At 57.1% G+C, this 6,438-nt stretch overlaps 1 long non-coding RNA gene across 1 annotated transcript; it reads left to right on the top strand.

Moving 5' to 3' along the window:
- Positions 1-1,110: 1,110 nt before the first annotated feature.
- On the top strand, positions 1,111-4,841 carry LOC123811219. Its single transcript, XR_006784366.1, has 4 exons — positions 1,111-1,150; positions 2,720-2,816; positions 3,703-3,828; positions 4,265-4,841. It is a non-coding gene; the product is annotated as an uncharacterized LOC123811219 (long non-coding RNA).
- The last annotated feature ends 1,597 nt before the right edge of the window (positions 4,842-6,438 follow it).

The following is a 6,438-nucleotide window of genomic DNA, read 5'->3' as shown; positions in this document are numbered from 1 at the left end:
GGGTGTCTCTGTGCTCCCTCCTGGCCCAGCATCGGTGCCACGCTCGGGTGAGACCGTGGGCCACAAGGCCCATGCCATGTCCTGTAAGGGAGGGGACAATGAGAGCTCTGTAGGCTTAACCACACTTAGCAGAGGACCAAGCCCACGAGGGGCCTGTGGAGTCACTAATAGGGTGTGCTCCCTGCAGTGGAGGCAGCCCCCGACTTAGCTGTCCTCAGTAACCAAGCAGGGAAACCACTCTGGGGAAAGAGGCCAACCCAGCTACCCAGGCCACTGCCCCCTTGTGAGCAGCAAGTTCAAAGCCAGACTTAGGCAAACTCCTCAGCATTTCTTACCTTCTCTGGAGCATCATGAAATTCTGCACGAAGCCCTCAAGCTAAGAAGGGCTTTGTTCATGTCTGCTCTGTGGCTGAGGACCGGTAGGTAAGAATGGGGGTTTTAGAGGCTTCATTAGCCTGAAGACCTACTAGGGGCCAGGCCTAGACTGAAGCCTTGAGCTAGAGGTAGGGGGCCTGGTATCTGGGTGCAGTGGCTGAGGCCACCCTCCTGGCCCCCACCTGGGCCTGCACTGGACCCCCAGGCCTCAGGAGCCAAACCTTCCTTGCAGACACTTAGATTCCATTACCTGGCTATTTTGGGCAGACCCGAGCTAAACTTGATTATGACAAATCTGAAATAGTTCCTTATTAGATGTAGCTGGCTCTCCCTTCCAAATGAACTTTCTGGGGACCCTTGGGGTTTTGTGGTGAGCACATCCCGCATCCTACTGTCCAGTTCCTCTGGCAGGAAATCAAGAGCGGTCTAGGAGCCCAGCCTCACTCGGGCCTGTGCACAGGGTGTGAGCTCCACGGGCACCTGTGGGGCTGAGGGGCACCATGCCTCTGGCCAGGTGTGGGCTCTGCCTCTTCCCTGCCTGCAGCGCCTTCCCACTCAAGAAAAGGCTGAACAGGACTGGCGGGTTGAGGACACTGTGGGACTGTGTACAGCGAATGACAGTTCTGGGCCTCTCCCTACTCCCCGTGAGTATCAGCCTGGGGGCAGGGCCTGGGAGGCCCCAGTCTTCCTCTGGTCCAAAGTCCACTAACAGCCCAGTGGCTGGGAACATGTGGAGGGGACGCTCTTCAGCCAGGGAGGTGTAGGACAAAGGAGGGTGAGTGGGAGAGAAGGAAGAGGCTGAGCTTCGTGTAGACCCTGGGGCCTGAGTGCATCTCTGTCTGGGTGGGGCGGGGCCCCCCAGCTTCCCCTACCACACAGCCTGTGCCTCTGGAGGAGGCTCTGCAGGACAGCCTGCCCCTTCAACCCCTCCTGCTCCTGGGGGGCCAATTTCCAATAGGACTTGACTGAGATGGCACCAGGCTGCCAAACTCTGGAGACAAACCCGGCCCGGCTATGCCTGGCGGTGTCTCTGCTCTGGAGCGTTTGCCCTTATCAGGGGTGAATGCTGGCGGACTTGCCAGTGGTGGAATTTCTGACCCAGGGCAGGTGGGTGAGGGGGTCATGTGGGTCAGGGGTCCCTTTGCAAGGCCCTCAAATTGCTCCAGGTGGGCAGGGCTCCACTGTAGCCCCGGTCACTGGTGGGGCCAAGTGGGCTCAAGGGGCCCCCAAGTGGTGGGAGCTCCTGGGACATAGAGTGTGGCCAGAGCAAGGAAGACCACCCAGCAGTCAGGGCGGTTGGTGGGGGAGGGCTCTGCCTTGGAGGTGCAAGCACGTGCCTCTCTTGGGGACACCCAGGCTGCATGAGAAGGCTGGACAGGGTGGCGAGAAGGGAACGGGCACATAGGTGAGGGGCTGGACTCCAGGCCTCCCTGATCCTGTGCTTGGCATAGAACAGGGAGGAGGCTGACACGGGACAGGTAAAGAGATACCCCAACCCCCATGCTGGGCACCGTGCTGCAGACTCAGTGAGCCCTCAGGCTGCAAGTGTCTTGGAAACCAGGGGAAGGCGCCAGCACTTCTGGTCAGTGTCTGAGAGTGCGTGTTCGAGAGGTGGGCCCGCTGACTGAGAGAGAAAAGGTGTCAAGACAAGGGGAGTGTGGGAGCAGGAGTCTAGGGGCACCACGCCAGGCAGGCGGGAAGACCGGTGAGCCCCCAGAACCGTGTGCAAAGGTGGCGAGGGAGGAGGTGGCCAACATGGAGAGCTCTGGCCCTGAGCTTCAGGCCCTTCCAGGCCTTTGCCAACTGTTACGGGTTGAACTGTGTCCCTGCAAAAGATATATCTTAGTCCTCATCCCCCTTATTTAAATGTGACCTTTTTTGGAAATAGGGTCTTTGCGGGTTTAATTGAGCTGAGATGAGGTCGTTAGGGCGGGCCCTAATCCAGTAGGATGGATGTCCTTGTAAGGCAGGGGTGTCAAACTCATTTTCACCAGGGACCACATCAGCCTCGAAGTTGCCTTCAAAGGGCAGAATGTAATTTCAGACTGTATAAATGCAACTACTCCTTAACTAGGGGCAAGGAGCTCCACATTTGGCCTTTTGAAGGCCACCGAGAGGCTGATGTGGCCCCCGGTGAAAATGAGTTTGACGCCCCTGCTGCAAGGAGGAGGAAATCTCGACCAGCACAGATGCCCAGGGCGAAGGCCACGTGAGGGCGGAGGCAGAGGCTGGAGGGAGGCTGAGTGCCTGGCATCACCTGAAGCTGGGAGAGGCCGGAAAGGCTCGTTCTGCAGAGGCTTTGGGGGAACGTGGCCCTGCCGACACCCTGACTTCTAACTTCCAGCCTCTGCTGCTGTGAGAGAACGCATTTCTGTTGTTTGAAGCTACCCAGGTTGCAGTGCCCCCTTCGTTGTGGGAGCCCTGGGAGACTGCCATGCCAGGTTGGTTCTTTAAAAATATATATATATTTTATTTCCTTATTTTTAGAGAGAGGGAAGGGAGGGAGAAAGGGAGAGAAACATTGGCTGCCTGTCACAAACCCGTAACTGGGGACCTGGCCTGGAATGCTGGCATGTGCCCTGACTGGGAATCAAACCGGTGACATTTTGGTTCACAGGCCAGTGCTCAATCCACTGAGCCACACCAGCCAGGGCCCTACCAGGCTGGTTCTGCTGCCTGGAATGCCCTTCCACGCTGCCCCTTCCAGCTAGGCCTCTCGCCACCTTCCAGGTCCATCACCTGCTCCATGCAGGCAGAGTTGAGTGTGACTTCTCTGTATAACCCCATGCAGAAGCCCCCTTGTCCAGCAGACCCATAAGGCTTGTTGGCCAGCCTGCATCCCCCACTAGATGGTAAGCTCCCCAGGGCAGGGCCTGACTGTAGCAGAGCAGCACGGACCTGGTGCTCAATGGGTGCTCAGTCAGTGTGGGGTGAATGGAGGCATAGTCGAGGGGTGCCAAGCCCCTCTTGGACTGGGATGAGCCTTCTACAGCCTGGCCTATCTTGGGTGGGCACTGGACCCACCAAAGAGAGGTACCAGCATCATCCACACAGGCCACCCCTGCTTCTCCACTCCCCTGTCCCCTCCCGGCCCTGTGTGAGGCTGAATGACTTGGGGAAATTCCTAACCTCCCTTTTCAGGGGGCCATTGGACCTATGAATTTGCCACAACATAACTGCGCAGGTCCCTCCAACAAGGGGACTGTGTCTGTGGCTCGATGACTCATGCACACTGCTCCATCCCGCAGCCTTGGGCGGGACCCAGGGCTGGGGACAGTGCCAGCCGGCGCAGGCTAGGAGCTTGGACATCCCTTTGCCCCAACCCAGTCCCCAGGAACACAGTGTACTCACGGCTTCGGGACAAAAATCTGGAAGCAGGGAGGCCACTCTCATTTAAACTGAGATCTGAGTGATGAAGGGAGCGGACAGAAGGAACGGTTCAAAGGCCCTGAGGTAGGAATGAGCTCGGTATGATCCAGAAGGGAAAAGAAGGCAGGGGAGGCGGGAGCAGGACGAAATCGAGGCCAGCGATAGGACATGAGGTTAGATGGGGCCCACTGGGTAACCGGGACGGTCCCTCCATCTCACCATCCTTGAATTAACCATACCTGCAAAGCCGCTCTGCTGTGTGTAAGTTTAACACATCCCTCATTCTGTGCACACAGCACAAGTATCTTGAGGGAGGGGATGGTACTCTGCCTGCTAGCGTCTCTCCCACCGTCTCATCTCTCTCTCTCACAGTTGGTGCGTTTCTGTTTTCCTATCTACCTGCTTATGTGGATCTGCTGACCTTTTCCTCTGGCCACAGTTTCTCTCTCTTCCTACCTCTTCCTCAAGTATGAACAAGTTATTGATCCATCCACCATTCTTCCTGGCTTTAATCTTTCAGTCTGATCATTACATCGCCCTTCGGTCTGCTCATAAACTGACTTGGAAATGCAGCCTGTCATTCAGTTGTCCCCTGTCTGTGACAAATTATTGGTCATCTGGCTCCACATCTGTACGCGTGCCACATGTGGACATTCTTCCTGAAGGTACAGATAAATTAAATAAATACTCCCTGAGTGCTTGCCATGTGCCTGATTCTGTGTCCTATGTGGGTGAGACAGATGATGATGAAGGGCTGATGACCGCCCCAGGAGCCAGAGTGGGTCCTTTTTCATCATCATCATCACCATCATCACCACCACCACCGCCATCACTGCCAGTCTGTGCACACTGTCCAGTCTGGTTATCCACATGGGGACCGTTCCTTTATGGACTTTCCTGCCCAATCCAGGCTGTTCTGTGTATGCATAAATAATGCAGACTTATTTTAACTTGGTCTTAGATAAAGTGTGGGTAGAAAAATATATCTGCTGGCAACCATCTTATGCATCAAGTAACAAACCCTAAATTTAAATGGAAATTATTTTTAGGTTGTCTGGGCAGATAGCACGGAAGATGGGGACTCCAGAGATATGACATCAGGCATGTGTAGGCACATGCAGACACACAACACACACGTGGGCACACACAGGCACACGTGTGCCCTTGCTTCTTCTCTCTTCCTCCTCGTAGTGGCTCCTTCCTGGCCCCTCCTTTCTCCCCCACCCCCCACGCCCCACTAGGGCCAAAGCAGACACTTCAGCACTGACTCACAACCTACCTCACCTCGTTTCCAGCCTGAGAATCTCACCTCCCCACCTGGGCTGTGAGGTCTTCCGGGGCAAGAGTGGTGCCTGCTCTTTCTTGGACACACCACCCCTGGCAGCCTGGCCAGCCAGAGGAATGAACGCCTATGGCAGCCTGGCCAGCCAGAGGAATGAACGCCTAAGAGCTGCTGGCCTTTCCTTGAACTCTGAGGGTAGTTGGGGAACAGGGAGGTGAGAAGTTAGATGCCCAGGAACAGAAGCTCTCCAGAGAAGCCCCCACGCCACCCCCCAAGGAGCCTGCCTCTCTTGCTCCAACTGGATGCCAGGGTAACGCAGGGCTTTCCGAGGTAGAACTCTCCTGGAGGAGCTGCACCAGCTGGACAAGCTGCCTGGAGGTGGCCTGGCTGGGGATCAGCTGGGTGAGAATTCCCTTGTTTCCAAGCATCCCCACTGCACAGGCCTCCAGCACCAGTTCCTGTCCGAGCCTCTCCCCAGGGCCCTGGCTGGAGACCCAGCGCATCGGGCAGCAGCTTACCGCCTGCCAGAGCCGCAGGTCCAGCAGTTGCAGTGCCCAAGACCAACCCAGGCTCACGAGTCACTTTGGCCACAGCCCTAAGGGAGGAACGGCTTGCTCACTCTTGCCTGCAGGAGGCTCCCAAGGCAAACACCTTGCACCCTGAACCACATCCCAACCGTGGAGGCTGGTCAAGGCCAGGACACCATTGAGGAAGCCTTGACTGGGGTGAGGCATTTCAGGGCCAGCTGGCCTTGTTGCTTCTGGTTCCTTACTGTGCCCAGGTCCCTATCCGTATACCTGGTCCCATGCACATCCAAGGTGTGCCCTTCTCCCAGCCCATGGTTTCCTCAGGGCAGAGGTCTCATCCAACACATCTCCGTCGCCCGAAGCTAACCCAAAGCAGCCACGGGAGTAGTGCAGAACATATCTGTACCGGTACACAGTCCACACCAATATCCCCAGCCCAGAGCCCTGGCCTCACACAGTCTCCAGCCCCGCCACCCAACCCAGTGCCCTCACTCGGTAAGTTTTGTGAACTGTGTAGGGCCTACCAGGTGATGAATTATCTCCACACTTGCTGCCTGAAGAGGCCAGGCTAGGCCAGTCATCCTCAAGCCAAATGCCCTGGGAGGAGACGGCACTCACCTGTTGGAGGAGGACGCTGCACTGGAGGCTGGGCTACTTGGAAACTTCTCTCTTCCCGCACTGGCTCCCACCCCGACCGGTCCCACGCCCACGTCCCAGCAGACTGAAGGCCCAGTGGGGGTCTCCACGCCCTGCTGGATCTCAGCCTCCCTGGGAAGGCTCTGACCTGGACTTGGAATATCAGGCTGGGCCAGCTACAGAAGCCCAGGGGACCTTTCCACGGGCGCCCAAAGAGGGCCAAATGGGCTCCAGGCCACCCCGGAGTCA

This window comes from Phyllostomus hastatus, unplaced genomic scaffold (assembly GCF_019186645.2).
Source record: "Phyllostomus hastatus isolate PE091 unplaced genomic scaffold, TTU_PhHast_1.1 phas_contig_150, whole genome shotgun sequence".
NCBI lineage: Eukaryota > Metazoa > Chordata > Mammalia > Chiroptera > Phyllostomidae > Phyllostomus > Phyllostomus hastatus.
The sequence above is the reverse complement of the archived record's forward strand: the minus strand, read 5'-3'. Positions and strand labels throughout refer to the sequence as shown.